The sequence below is a fragment of the Podarcis pityusensis genome, assembly GCF_964106645.2.
Source record: "Podarcis pityusensis genome assembly, chromosome: 12".
Lineage (NCBI taxonomy): Eukaryota > Metazoa > Chordata > Lepidosauria > Squamata > Lacertidae > Podarcis > Podarcis pityusensis.
The window spans coordinates 25460255-25476432 of NC_138037.1; the positions used below are offsets into that span (position 1 = coordinate 25460255).

General features: G+C 42.1%; 1 long non-coding RNA gene across 1 annotated transcript in view; it reads left to right on the forward strand.

Moving 5' to 3' along the window:
* Window positions 1-507: 507 nt before the first annotated feature.
* Window positions 508-16178, forward strand: part of LOC308459319 — a 31983-nt gene continuing 16312 nt past the window's right edge. Inside the window, exon 1 of the long non-coding RNA XR_013977998.1 lies at window positions 508-572. This is a non-coding gene — a long non-coding RNA (uncharacterized lncRNA). The remainder of the gene's footprint in view (window positions 573-16178) is intronic.

Consider the following 16178-nt stretch of genomic DNA (forward strand, 5'->3'; position numbering starts at 1 on the left):
CTGGGATCCCTCAGGTTCAGCACCCGAGTCCGAATCCCAGGCCATTACACTGGGTAGCTTTCTACCTCCAAGGGATATTATAGTTGTAACTGCATCAGGGCCACTGACAGAAGGGGGTACAAGGAATTCAAAAGTACCAGGCCCAATGCTAGCAGGGGCTCCAGGGGCTTAACATTCATTTTTTAAAAAAGGAAGTGAATCAGAGACATCTAATGAAAGTTATAAAACAATATGTGAGCTACCACTAAGGCTTTGGCACTCCGTGGGCAGCACCGTTGTTAATCAGGGATATACCTAGGAGTTGGTTGAGTCTGCCCAACCACCTCTTGACCCTGGTTTGGGGTGTCTAGGAGCTCACCCACCCATCCACACACTCTACTTGCCAAGGGCTCAAGGGACGAAGGGACACCAATACCAAGGGTGCAAGGGAGCCTAGATAGGCCTCTGTTGCTAAGGTCGCTTAATCACTGTTGCTAAGCAATCAGAGGAAGGAATGTTGACCACCCCACCTGGAACTCAGGAGAGGCCCTTCACAAAGCAGCAGGAGAAGCTGAATGGAGGAGAGCATGGCGGTAAGTTTGCTTGTGTCCTCATTATTTAATTTACACAATGTGCTGCCTTTAAAGATTAAAACAAAACTGGCTGGGTTTGGTAGGTTTTACTGAAAAGTAACTCACTTTGAAAATAAATGAGGGTTTTCCTCAGAAAGAAATGGAATATTACAGTCCCCCACCTACTGAGCTTCCATGTTCCCCACACAGCCACTACTGGTCTGTTTGTCTTAACTGGGATGCTATTTGTTAATATGCAGTAACCATAAAGCAAAAATATAAAATACAAATACAAAATACAAAATGTCTCCACAAATGCAGACACAAAATATCTGGACATCGCAAAGCTGCCACAAGTTAAAATGACTGTATTTGAACACAATAATTTATCTTTGTTTATCAAGGTTGACAAAGTGTTTCAAATATATATTTCTAAGAGTTGTGAAACCGCACATAGGTAAAGGGGACCCCTGACCATTAGGTCCAGTCGCAGACGACTCTGGGGTTGTGGCGCTCATCCCGCTTTACTAGCCGAGGGAGCACAGCTTCCGTGTCATGTGGCCAGCATGACTAAGCCGCTTCTGGTGAACCAGAGCAGCGCACGGAAACACCGTTTACCTTCCCGCAGGAGCGGTACCTATTTATCTACTTGCACTTTGACGTGCTTTCGAACTACTAGGTTGGCAGGAGCAGGGACCGAACAACAGGAGCTCACCCCGTCGCGGGGATTCGAACCGCCGACCTTCTGATCGGCAAGCCCTAGGCTCTGTGGTTTAACCCACAGCACCACCCGCGTCCCCGTTGCTTATTGTATATTCGTTGCTTATTGTATATTTGTATCTTGATTTTCCTCCCAGAGCTCAAGGTTGTGTATATTGTTATCTCCACTCCCCCATTTTGTCTTCACAACTATGGGTTAGTAGTTCAGACACCAAAGCTGTGAAACTGAACATACTTTTTTGCTTGTTGTTATTTATCAGCATTGGAAAACTTTTTGTTTCTTTCTTTGGGTATTTTGCTGTAAATATCAGGACTAAGAAACGTTGCAGGTAAAGCAAGGAGGCTGCTCTTCTGGCTTACCTTACATGATCTGTGAATGACATTACATAACAATATAAGAAAACTCTGGTGGACCAGGCCAATGGCCCATTTAGTCAAGCTTCCTGTTCTCACATTGGCCAACCAAATGCCTGAGAAGCCTGTAAGCTGGACCTGAAAGCAATAACACCCTCCCCTCCTGTAGTTTCTAGCAACTGGTTTCAGAAGTATACCTCCTCTGATCATGGGAGCAGAGTACAGCCTTCATGGCTCGTAGCCTCCGATAGGCTTTTCCTCCACAAATTTGTCTAATCCTCCTTTAAAGACATCCAAGTTGGACTGAAACAGACCCCGCTATGAAACACTGGAAAGCTGCTGCCTGCCAGGCATTGACTTAGATGAACCAATGGTCTGGGTCAGTACTAGGCAGCTTCTTATGTTCCTGGTATTTGTTCAAAAGGAGCTCCCAAATAATTGTTTTAAGAACACAAGAAGAGCCTGCTGGATCAGGCCAGCGGCTCATTTAGTCCAGCATCCTTGTTCTCATAGAGGCCAGCCAAATGTCTGTGGGAAGCACAAGATTTAGTACAATGCTGCTAAAAGGCCACTCAGTTCCATAACACATGGTAGCAGCCTGTTGATGGGCGCTTCCCCCTAACACACACACACCTGAACCAAAAGGGATCATAAATGAACCCGTTGGAAAAAGTTAGATGCTTCCATACAAAATAACAGAGTTCCCATCTTAAGATAAGAATGCAAGTGCATGGAAGCCTCTGAACCCACAAGAACTCTACATAAGAGTGATGTTCTTGATAGATGGTTACTTCCTTCCCATCAGTAGAAATTGACAGCTGCAGCTATAACCTTTTCAGAACTCTTCTTTCAATGGGAAACGGGGGACCTTCTCTCTCTCTCTCTCTCTCTCTCTCTCTCTCTCTCTCTCTCTCTGAATTACGGAGCTATTCAAGATTAGGAGGCTTTGTGGGCAAAATGGGGCAGTGGCTTGGGGAGCATTCTTTTGGGGGGATCACACATGGGGAGAAAAGGGGGGAACCATCTAATTCTCTACTCTGACGTTGATCGGCACCTGCCGAAACCTTTTTCCATGCTTTTATTATTTTTAAGGAGAATAATCTTGTAATAAGGGGGTGGGGGGCTGGAGGGTTACATCTGGAGAGAGTTAAATGCTGTGGCTTTGAGACAGCTGGAATGCCGGCAACACGGAAGCTCCTTGTATACAGCGATGTTGTTTTCTTCGGGGAGATTGCAGAAAGGAGCTGCTTCGTTTCAGTGAAGCCAGATCTCGTGGAAATTCCATTGGCGAGTATGTGAGAGCGTGGCAGAATACAAATCTGCTTTCTTTGGTTCCCTGGTGCATCTTCTTTGAGTTCCAGTTCTGCCACGTGCCACTGCTACGTTGCCCATGAAGAACAGATGTGAGGGTGGGGGTGGGGATATGGAATTAAACAATCCAACTGATTTTAATTAGGCTGAAATAATAAACTATCATCCTTCAAATCAAGAATGATGGATACACTCAAGCTGCGTGGAGAAAGTTGTCTTCAGCCTGCTTGAAGGAGCCATGTTAGAATGGTCTCCTTACCCTCCCCCCAAAACAATCACCTTTCCTACATACCTAAGGGATCCCAATAATCATGTGTGTGATCATTTTCCTCCAAGGAGCTCAAGGGTATACAGGGTTCTCCTCTCTGCATTTTATCCTCACAACAACCCTGTGAGGTAGATTAGGTTTTTGAAATACAATGACTGGCCCAAAGTCACCTCATGTGTGGTTTTGAACTCTGGTCTCCCAGCTCCTAGTCCAACACCCTAACCATTACACTGAACTGTGTAGGAACAGCAGCAGTGCATGCATGCAGCGGTGTCTTGCCAGTGGTGGTGCTGTGCTCATTGGGAAGGAAATGAAGCAGCAGCATGGTGTGAGGGACTGTGAGGTGTTTGTAGCCCAATAAGTGCAAATGCCTGTGGACTGCTACCCTGAAGCTCCCCCAACTTCACTTTTGCTGCCTCCCCATATCCCAGCCCTATTCTGATTAGCACAGCACCACCGTCAGAGGCATGTCACTGTCTCCTCCTCTCCCTCCACACAAAAAAACCTAAGAGAAAAAATCTTAACTGGGCAGGGGACAATCCCAAACTGTCCCAGTGAGGACTGAGCATGCAAAGTGGGCAATGACTGCTGAGCATCTGTTCCAGAGGAGCAGAAAACTAGAGATAGGGCAAACTGAATGGAGTATCCTAATGTTATGTACTGAGTTGAATAGGATCCAAAATGCAGCAGTCTGATTGGTCCTAGAACAATAGGATTCAGAATGCAGCAGTCTGATTGGTCCACAGGAGCCACCCAATCCAGCTCCAGGTGGAAGTGAATCCGCAACCTGATTGGCCTACAGGAGAATCCTGGAATTAGCCAATCACGTGGGGCCCATTATGTAAATAATGTATATAAAGCAGACATTCTGGGGGAACTTCCATTCCTCCTCACCACTATGAGGTGCCTGGCAAGAACCTTGAATGGGAATAGTCCACACTGTAATGTTTTGTTCTCTGCGTGTGGGTCTTTACGTGGCTCAAATGGCAAAAACATCCTGTACAAAAAAGGACTTCCATGTTTATTTCTGAGTATAAGATACTGAAAATGTGTCACAGGAAACGGGGATTGCTTTGATTAGGAATGAGAGAGAAAGTTCACATTTAAAGGCAAACATAGCTAATTCACACTATACAAAGCAGTAGACAAAGTGAAATACAGTACAAATACACACTTCTCAGCATTCTTCAAATGCAGTTCTCCTGCAAAGTAGTGTGTAAGTACAGAAATGCACATACTAGTGCCAAGTTTGTGTACATATGCATATATTAGTGAACATGGCAAACTAAAGTGCCTTAGGGTAGGGCAAGCTGCATACCAAAATGTGTGTATCAGGATAAATTTGCACTAAAATGCTAGTAGATTTTTATGAAACAGTTGTAGAAATGTAGAAAACTGGAAAAAAAAGACTAGGCAAATGAGAACCTGAGAGAACTGAAACTGACAATATTCTCCTTTCCTAACTGTGATGCCCTGCTTATATGCACCCTTAGACATCTGGATGGCTGGTGTTGGAAACAGGACAATGGGCTAGATAAACCCTTGATCTGTTTCAGCAAGGAGCATCTCGATTAGGCTGGCTCGCCATCCTCTCTCCACCACTCAGAAATCTGGAAACATCAATAACTAGCAAAACCAAAGGAGAAAAGCAACCCCAAAAGTGACCTAAATTGAAATTCACATTTTGGAGATGGAGTGGACGCACAGAGACCGCCTGCGTGATAACCATCGTCTCAGGAACACACAAACTCGCAAAACATTAAAGCCCTGGCAAGTGTTTTAAGTGGTCTGCTCAATAAATGTGAACATCCTGGCCCACAATTATTTCCATAGGAAAATATTATTTGGCCAGAGGGAGGCGGTGGGGGAAACAGCCCTCAGGGATAAATATTGTTGCTTTGGAACAGGCCAGAAGGTAATCAGATATTTTATCAGGAGACAAGAAGATGGCAAAAGTTCACCCTCCCAGATGCTTGTAGGAAAGGGATTGTGCTTGCTAAATAATCCCAAATGGCTCCAGCAAGACACATTCCATAGGGTGGGAGTGGGGAACCTTAGGCCTGGGGAGCAAATGCTGCCCCCCAGGCCTCTCTGTCTGGACTTCAGGACTCCCCTGGGCCATACCGCTCACCAGCTCTGCTCAGTCTCCTCTCCCGGGTCTTTGGCTGGCTGAGGTGTGTCCCTGAACTCTAATAAAGCCCCTTGCTTGCGTGGATGGGAGACAGATCTAGAAGTATAAACAATTTTCAGAAGCTAGGCTTCCATTCCCCATCCACTGCCGGAATGCAGCCCCCAGAAGGTTGCTCACTAGGGAATGTGGCAATTGGGCTGTAGAAAAAGCTCTCCATCCCTGCCCTATAGAAATATGGAAATCCTTGAACCTCACATTTATTTATTTATTTAAGCTTTTCGAAATAGAAGCATACAGGTTCCATGTGGAATTCTTTGCATGCAGGTCAACAGAGAGGCCTCATCCTCAATGCAGGGCGCAGCTGAGTTTATCTGAGATAAACGAAGCTTCCCACGGAGGCCACATCATCCAGAAGCAAAAGATTGCTTGCTCTAAGGCCATAGCCTGAAATGCATTTTCCTGCTGCTCTGCTGGCATTATCGCTGATGGTGCAGATAGGAAAATGGAAACCCTTGTGCATTTTTTTTCCGGAGGCAGTGTTAGTAAATTTCAAAAATCCCACTTGTTGAGAGATCCGTGACTTGGAGCATGGGAGGCAGTTTGAGAGTATATGGGTAAAAATTAAAGGAGAGGGAAACAACGGTAACCTTACTGTGGGTGTCTGCTATAGACCCCCAAGCCAGACTGAAGACTTCCTGGTTAATGCCTTCCTAGAGCAGATTGTTGTTGTTTAGTCGCTTTGTCGTGTCCAACTCTTCGTGACCCCATGGACCAGAGCACGCCAGGCACTCCTGTCTTCCACTGCCTCCCGCAGTTTGGTCAAACTCATGTTCGTAGCTTCGAGAACACTATCCAACCATCTTGTCCTCTCTCATCCCCTTCTCCTTGTGCCCTCAATCTTTCCCAACATCAGGGTCTTTTCCAGGGAGTCTTCTCTTTTCATGAGGTGGCCAAAGTATTGGAGCCTCAGCTTCACGATCTGTCCTTCCAGTGAGCACTCAGGGCTGATTTCCTTCACAATGGATAAGTTTGATCTTCTTGCAGTCCGACTTCCGGTCGGCGCCATCGGTTAATGGCGGATTTCCCTCCGAGCTCCGGAGGGGGTCTGCTTTACAAGTTCGGGTCCTGTCGCTACGGCGAAGCGAGGACCCTCAAAAATTACAGGCGCGGAAGCCTGTGAACAAGGAGGCTCGGTGGGCACCATCGCGCCCCCCCGAAATCGCAAGGGAGCCTTTTTAAAGGCTCCGGAATGGCAGCGGGGGGAGAAGCGGTGCTGAGAGCCGCTACCCAGCTTGTGAAGCGAAGCCGCATCGCCATAGCCGGAGAGCGCCGATTCCTTCCTGAAAATTGGATTATAAAGTAAAACCTGTGAGTAAGACTGAGACCTAATTGGGATTTACAATTATCTTTTTGAAATTTGGCTGAAAACGGGATCGGCTTAAAGTAAGGAAGTCAGCCTTTCCCGGACTGCATAAGGATAAAGCAAAGAAGGTTTAAAAGCTGCAACCATTGAGAGATCGCAAAGAGCTAAGAGAACCAGACATAAACTGTGAATTTTCCCCCTTTTGGTAGGCAGGAGCAAAAGGGGGAGGAATTTGTGATTAGAACCTGCCAGAAAAAGATTTTAAAACTTTTTATCGCTGTGTCAAACACCCCTGAAACGGACTGCCGGGGCAAAAGAACCTGGAGAGAGAGAACTGTCAGTGAGCTGTCACTTGGATTGTTACATTGTTTTAAACTACTCAGCTCAGGAGAGATATTAAATTACTGGTTTGTTGAACTCCGAAAATATAAGAACTGTTACAATTGACTATTGGGAAACCTCAGGGGAATTTTTGACTGTAAGACATTTTGTTTAGTTTTGGAAACTTTCTTCCCCTAGAGGGCACTTTGATAACTGTTGCAAATTGGGCTGTAACTATTAAGGCAGTGGAAATTTCCCTTGAAAAACAACTAACAGCTGCGAGAGTGACCTTGGCTAGGCATGAGTGGTGCATCAGAAGAGACAACAACCAGGTCTGGGAGACAATACAAAGCAAAATCTTCACAGCGAAGAGTTTCAGTCCCAGGCATCCCAGTGGCACCAGCTGCAACTGGTCAGACAAGAACAATAATGTCATCAGATCCTGTAACACAAGCTTTGGTTAAAATAAATGAGTCTTTGGAATCTTTGACAAAGCAGGGGGCGGAAAATAGTAGAAAATTGACAGAACTCTCAATCAAACTTGATCAGAATACACAAAGTGTGAATGAATTAGGGAAAAGGGTGACATCTAATACAGAATCTATTAATAAAATATTAGAGGACTCTGCCAATATACGTAAAATCGCAGAAGAAGCCAAAGTCTCTGCTGATGAGGCTAAAGTCTCGGCGGATGCTACACAGGAAAAAATTGTACCAGTTTGCAAAAAGTTAGAAGATCATACATTGGCCCTGTCCATGCTTGAATTGGAGAGGAGAAATAGAAATTTAAGACTACGAGCGGTGCCTGAAAGTGAAGGAGACAACTTGGCGAACTTCCTTTCTAAAGAATTTTCGGATTTTTGGCAACAGGAGTTAGAGAAGGAAGAAATTAAAATAGTCACTGCTTTTAGATTGGGAAGAGCACAAGGCAGGAAGAAGCCAAGGGATTGCCTAATAACATTAAGATCAAGAGAGGAGAGAGATAAAATATTGAGCTTGCATTTTCAAAGAACACTCGAGATTGAAAAGTCTTTTGTGGAGATTTTTAAAGATATCCCAAAGGAAATCCTAGACGCAAGAACATACTATAAAGAACTGGTCGGATTGCTGAAGAAGAACGAAGTACCTTTCAGGTGGGAATTCCCGCAAGGCCTATCTTTTAAATTCAAAGGTAGGAAAATAAGGATAAGATCAGTAGAAGATCGAGATCAATTTTTAAATCACTACAGGGAAGACCTTCTGAAAGGAACAGTCGGAGAGGAAATAACATCAGAAACGAAAGACGCAACAGACATTTTAAACTTGACGTTTGGACTGAAATCACCGACAGAAGAAGAACAACTACTCGGAGCGACAGGAGGTAAATAGTTTCAGGATGGCCCTGCAACTTCTAAGTTGGAATTGTAATGGACTTAACCTTCCGCGAAAGAGGAAAAATATATTCCATTTATTGAAAAAAGAGCAATTGGACTTAATTTGTTTACAGGAAACCCATATAACAAGATTGCATAGGAAACTACTCGTCAATAAGAGATTAGGCCAAGAATTTATTTCATCGGATAAAGTCAAGAAAAGAGGAGTGGTAATCTATGCAAAAGAAAAACTTTCCCCAAAGTTTATATTTAAAGATGAACAAGGAAGATATTTGGCAATTGAAGTGCAAATTCAAGGTGAAAAATTTTTGATACTAGGGATCTACGCACCTAATGAAGGGAAGTCAGAATTTTTTAAGAAGTTGCATGAGACATTGTTGGACTATTTGGATTACAAATTAATTATGATGGGAGATATGAATGGAGTGGTATCTACAAATATGGACAAAGCACAAAGACAGGTAATTACCAGAGATGGGAGACTACCAAAGACTTTCTTTGAAATGACTGAAAATATGGACTTGATTGATATTTGGAGAACAAGGAATCCTCTCGAGAGAGAGGGAACCTTCTTCTCTGAAGCAATGATGACCTGGACCAGAATCGATCAAATTTGGATTACTAGTGGGTTGGCTCCAAAGATTAAGAAAGTGGAAATCTGCCCAAAGACTTGCTCCGACCATAACGCCGTGAAGATGGAGATGAAATTTACAACAACTGGTCAATTCAGATGGAGGATGAATGACACCCTATTTCGAGATGAGGAGATCCACAGAAAGGCCCAAAAAATTTTAAAGGACTATTTTGAAATAAATCTAAAAACTGATGTAGAAAAAAGAGTGATCTGGGACGCAAGTAAAGCAGTGATGCGAGGATTTCTAATTCAACAAAATTCAGTAAAAAAGAGAAAGCAAAATGAGAAGAAGGACAAGATTTTGGAAAAGATAAAAGAAGGAGAGAAGAAATTGAGATCAAAACCAAAGTCCCAGGAGATTTTGAGAGAGATTAAGTTATACCAGACACAATATATGGAATTGATGAATCAAGAGATTGAATGGAAGATAAAACAAATGAGACAAAAGACATTTGAATCTGCAGATAAATGTGGTAAGCTTCTGGCTTGGCAACTGAAGAAAAGACAGAAACTAAACACAGTTACAAGCCTAGAAGTGGATGGAAAGAATATATCTAAACCTAACGAGATAAGAAACTGTTTTTTGAGTTATTTTAAAAAACTATATTCACAAGGACTGCAGAAGGAGGAGGATATAGATGAATTCCTTAAAAAGTATGGACTACAAAAAATCTCCCACCAAAGTAAGGTGGATCTAAATCAGAGAATAACAGATCAAGAGATAGAGGGTGCCATTCAAAACACGCAACTGGGCAAATCTCCAGGACCAGATGGACTGACTTCCAGATACTATAAAGCTTTGAAGGAGTGGTTGGTACAACCATTAAAGGAAGTCTGTAATGAGATCTTAGAGGGGGAAAGGGCACCAGAATCGTGGAAAGAAGCGTATATTACACTCATACCAAAGACAGAGACTGAAAAGACTCAACTTAAGAACTACCGCCCAATATCATTACTTAATGTGGATTATAAAATTTTTGCAGACATTTTGGCAAAAAGACTGAAAAGAGTGTTGATGGAGAAGATTCACAAGGACCAAGCAGGCTTTCTCCCAAAAAGGCATTTATCAGACAATGTGAGGAACATAATAGACATTTTGGAATTATTAGAGGTGAATATAAACACTAAAGCAGTTCTGATCTTTGTGGACGCGGAGAAAGCCTTTGACAATATTTCTTGGAGTTTTATGAAAAAGAATCTTCATGGGATGGGGGTAGGCCAAGGATTCGAGAATGGAGTGGGTGCCATATACGCTGAACAAAAGGCTAAGTTGATTGTAAATAATGTGATAACTGAAGAATTTAAAATAGAAAAAGGGACACGACAGGGGTGCCCAATTTCCCCATTACTTTTTATTTCTGTTCTGGAGGTGTTGCTAAATATGATTAGAGATGACCAGCAGGTTAAAGGTGTACAGGTCGGAGCCAAACATTACAAGTTAAGGGCCTTTGCAGATGACTTAGTACTTACTTTACAAGAGCCAGACACTAGTACAAAAAGGGTGTTGGAGCTAATTCAAGAATTTGGTCAGGTGGCCGGATTTAAATTGAATAAACAAAAGACTAAAGTTTTGGAAAAAAATTTAACAGTCATGGAGAGGGAGAAGTTCCAGAATGAAACAGGTTTGACAGTGGTAAAGAAGGTGAAATACCTAGGGGTCTATTTGACATCTAAGAATTTGAACTTGTATAAAGACAATTATGAAAAATGTTGGTCGGAAATTAAAAAAGATCTAGAAATATGGTCAAATTTGAAATTGTCAATGTTAGGCCGAATTGCAGTTATTAAGATGAATGTATTGCCTAGAATGCTATTTTTGTTCCAAACATTACAAATTCTGGACAAGATAGACTGTTTCAAGAGGTGGCAGAAGGATATTTCGAAATTTGTCTGGCAGGGCAAAAAGCCCAGAATAAAATTTAAAATACTGACGGATGCAAAAGAAAGAGGGGGGTTTGCCCTGCCGGACTTAAAACTGTATTATGAAGCAGCAGCATTTTGCTGGCTGAAAGAATGGATGCTCCTCGAGAATACAGATATCTTGGACTTAGAAGGTTTTAACAATACATTTGGATGGCATGCATATTTATGGTATGATAAAATTAAGGTGCATAGGGCCTTTAAAAACCATATTGTCAGAAAAGCATTATATAATGTCTGGATAAGATATAAAGATTTGTTGGAAAGTAAAACCCCTAGATGGTTGTCACCTTTGGAGGCTACGGCGCTGAAAAAGCTTAATATGGAAGCCGAATGGCTAAAGTATTGGGAAATTTTGGAACAAGATGGAGATAAGTTGAAGTTACAGAGTTATGAGAAATTGAAACCTAAAGTTCGAGATTGGCTCCATTATTATCAAATAATGGAGGTGTATAAACAAGACAGGAAAATTGGCTTCCAGGTGGAGAAATCAAAATTAGAAATTGAACTGTTAGAACCCAATACTAAGAATTTGTCAAGAATGTATAATCTGCTGCTGAAATGGAATACACAAGATGAAACAGTTAAATCAGCTATGATTAAGTGGGCACAGGACATTGGTCATAACATTATGTTTGCTGACTGGGAATGGTTGTGGAACACCGGTATAAAATTTACGGCATGTAATGCCTTAAAGGAAAATATTATGAAAATGATCTATAGGTGGTACATGACCCCAGTCAAGCTAGCAAAAATTTATCATTTGCCTGATAATAAGTGTTGGAAGTGTAAAGAAACTGAAGGTACTTTCTATCATCTTTGGTGGACGTGCCCGAAGATTAAGGCTTTTTGGGAAATGATATATAATGAAATGAAAAAGGTACTTAAATGTACTTTCCCGAAGAAACCAGAAGCCTTTCTCTTGGGCATTGCCGGCCAATTGGTGTTAAAGAAAGATAGAACCTTTTTTATGTATGCTACGACAGCAGCAAGAATACTCATCGCAAAGTATTGGAAGACAGAAGAATTACCCACCTTGGAAGAGTGGCAGATGAAGGTGATAGACTATATGACATTGGCTGAGATGACTGGCAGAATCCGTGAGCAGGGGAAAGAGACAGCGGAAGAAGATTGGAAGAAATTCAAAATTTATCTTAAGAACTATTATAAAATTGAGGAATGTTAAAATGTCGAGGTTTGGAGAAAGAAAAGGAGATTACAGCGACATAAGATTAAGTTGAAGAAAAGAATAAGAAAAAATATATTTGATAAAATTATTTAGAATTTGCTGAAATAATTTTGGAAATTGGGATGTAGGAAGGGGAGGTTTGGGGGAGTCCGAGAAGAGAGGGATATGAAAAAAAAGGTTATGAAATTATACATGTTTGTATGTCTTTTTATTTGTTTGTATTGTTTAAAACTTTTCTGTAAAATCAATAAAAAATTTAAAAAAAAAAAAAAGATCTTCTTGCAGTCCATGGGACTCTCAAGAGTCTCCTCCAGCACCATAGTTCAAAAGCATCAATTCTTCGGCAATCAGCCTTCTTTATGGTCCAGCTCTCACTTCCATACATCACTACTGGGAAAACCATAGCTTTAACTATACGGACCTTTGTCGGCAAGGTGATGTCTCTGCTTTTTAAGATGCTGTTACCCTGATATCTGTTGAAACTCTGCCAAGAATGTAAAGTCCAACAAATTCCTCAGTTGCCGTGCTGACAATTTCACTTCCCATAATTTGGAAGAAGCAACAAGGGGGTCATCTCTCTTGGACATGGTCCTCACTAATGAGAGGAACTGATTGACAAAGTGAAAGTACTGGGAACCTTGGGAGGAAGCAATTTTGCTCTCTTGGATTTCGTTATACCTAGAGGCAAGGGGAAGCTGAGTGTAGTCAGACATGCACACTGGACTTTAAGAAATTATTTCAAAAAAAGTTTAAGGAACTACTGGGTGAGATCCCATGGTCAGAAATACTCAAAGAGAAGGGATGGAGGCTTCTTAAAGGTGAAATATTGAAGGCACAAAGACAGGCAATCCCAAGAAGAAAGAAAAGTGGGAAGCACCTAAAGAAACTGGTGTGGCTACATAAGGAGCTTACAGACGAGCTGAGATGTAAAAATGTCATGTATAAGAAACGGAAGTATATACACAAGCAGCCAACACTTGCAAGGAGAAGGGTTTCCTTTCAGCTCTGCAATTCTATGATTCTTTGTTAGTCTGCCGTACATCTCTCTGAACAAAGCTGTACCCAGGAAGAAGGCTCTACTCAGGAGGAGGGGAAAAGACCCAGCTTCTACCAATTACCCATCGGAGGACCAGGTAGAAGAGGAGCTGCTTTAGCCTCACAGTCTCATGTGGACTTTTTATTGGGGCTGGATCTATACAGGATTTTTTTTAAAAAAAACACTATAAAAGCTCTTAATGGAAAATCCCATTGGCTCTACAGTGCCATCTGGCGTAGCATGATTATAACGCAGTTATAATGATATAATTGAGGAGTGTGGATGAGTCTCAGGTTAACAGCTCTCCTCCAACAGCCATTAAAAGGTGGGGTATGTATGTATGTATGAGTAAATAAATAAAGAACATTGTTATTTTAAAAAACAATACTTTGAGTTCCAGACCAGGGTGACACAGACGTGCCTTTCCAGGTTCAGCCTGAAGGCATGCATGCTGATATACATTTCCAAAGTCCTCATCCACCTGTGTCAACGTACTGGACTTCAACCATTGCCTGTTGAAGTCTGGCTATTGTCCTTCCCCAAACCTGCAAAGGCTGGCTCCGTCATCTGTTCATCAAAATCCATCTTTTCCAGAGTTGGGCAGAATCCCTTTTCCGTAACTGAACCATCCATAGATCCTGGCTGATGTCCTGAAGTAGCTGGAAAGCTGCATTAGGATATCCAAAGATTCATCCTGGCCTGGAAAGACAGGAAGCAGTCTGGAAAGGAGAACTTGTACGGGGTTTGGCTTTATCTTTGCATGGTGATCCAGGTAATTAAACTCTCCTGCCTCTTCAGTGTTTCCGAGTTCAGCAGGACACAGCGCAGCAGGAGAAATGAATGATTTTAAGACAGTATGATAGATAGCTGCTTTATTTATATAATAATAATAATAATAATAATAATAATAATAATAATAATAATAATAATAATTTTTTTATTTATACTCCGCCCTTCCCAGTTCAAAAACCGGGCTCAGGACGGCTAACAACAAATTTAAAACACTTAATTATAAAACCAACATAAGGTACAGTATAAAAACATGAATAACAATAAAATTCAAAAATCAATTTAGGGGAAATAAGCATTAGATAATCCCCAGGGCTAGCTGGCTGAATTGGTCCTACTTGGACCAGCGAGGAGGCCAGGGGAGAATTAGCTGTGGGGTGTCAGAGCGGGTGATCTTCATAAATGGGGAGGGGGAGGGAAGAGAAGGGAAATAAAAGATCAGGCTGAATTCAAATTAAAGGCCAGGCGGAATAGCTCTGTCTTACAGGCCCGACAGAAGGAGGTTAAATCCTGAAGGGCCCTAGTCTCATGGGACAGAGCATTCCACCAGGTCGGAGCCACCACTGAAAAGGTCAGAGCCATCACTGGTGGAGGATAGTCTGACTTCCTTAGGGCCCGGGACCTCTAAACTATGGTTATTCATGGACCTTAAGGTCCTCTGCAGGACATAACAGGAGAGGCGGTCCCATAGATACGAGGGCCCTAAGCCACAAAGGGCTTTAAAGGTCAAGACCAGCACCTTGAACCTGACCCTATACTCCACCGGGAGCCAGTGCAACTGGTAAAGCACTGGGTGAATATGCTCCCATGGCAGGGACCCCATGAGGAGCCTCGCTGCAGCATTCTGCACCCGCTGGAATCTGTGGGACAGTTTCAAGGGCAGCCCCGCGTAGAGCAAATTACAGTAGTCAAGCCTGGAGGTGACCATCGCATGAATCACTGTGACCAGATCGGGGCGGGAAAGGTAAGGGACCAACTGCTTAATGCGGCAAAGATGGAAAAATGTCGCCTTAGCTGTTCTGTAACCTGCTGTAACCATTATATCATCTATGATGACAACATGGCAGTAGACCCTGATGGAATTCATACATAATCATCTTTGATGATGTAAAAAGAGAATAGCTACAGAGAATATATTGTTGCATTTTGTGTGTGTGTGTGTGTGTGTGTGTGTGCACACGCGCGCACACACACACACACATGTGCAGATATTTATTTTTCTTACCACCTGTGATTCCTGCTACTAGTATGATAGTAACAAGATGGGGTATGAGTTAGGGATAGGGAGAATTTGATCCAGTTCACATTTAAAGGAGAACGTAACCTATCTCACACTTTCTGGAAAAAAATGCACACTGAGGGCTGTCCTTCAAAACTCACCCATCTGAATTTTGCAATGCACTTCTCCAGTCAATATGTATATGGGGTAAAGTATGCATATAAGTGCATATGTTAGTGAAAATAAGATGCAAAATGCATTATATTAATGAAAATTTATTTGCAAAAAAAGTGTATATTAGGGAAGCAGTGCGCTAAAATGTTTATGAATTTTCAGGAGATCTTCTTAAATAAAAAAAATCATGATATGATATGCAAATGGCTTGGGGGTATTGGTTTGTTTTTGTTCTTTTTTATTATGTATTTTGTGTGCTCATTTTGCATTTTTATGTTGTGAACCACCCTATGATCTTCAGGTGAAGGGCAGTGCATTACATTAAGCAAAAGTGCTTTCAACGTCCATATATTACAGCAAAAAATGTGTAGGAAAGTGGCATATATTAGGATAAATGTGCTTGAAAATGCATATTAATATTTGTACACTGGAGCTTTTTTTAAAAAAAAAAATCAAACTAATTCAGAAATGGAGTGATCTGAAGAAAAAGTTGGAAAAATGAGAAGACACGAAAGCATTAATTGATTGATTTGACCATCCTTGTTTTGTACCTAGTCATTTCCTGTGAGGCCAGCAAATCTCTAGAAGGAGCACAGTAAACATCCAATACAGATTAGTATCCGCAGCAATGCACAAGGGGAGACCCCGACTCCCCCAGGGAGGAATCTATTTTCACAGCAGAATGGAGTGACTTTGTAGGATGGTTTCCTGTTGAGTTCATAGTCTGTGCAGGGTGTTGGGGCACTGAACATGCCTGCAAGGAAGTTAGCTCTGCAGCTTTGCTTTTAGTTTTGACCATAAATGTCTCTCCAAACCTGGACAAAA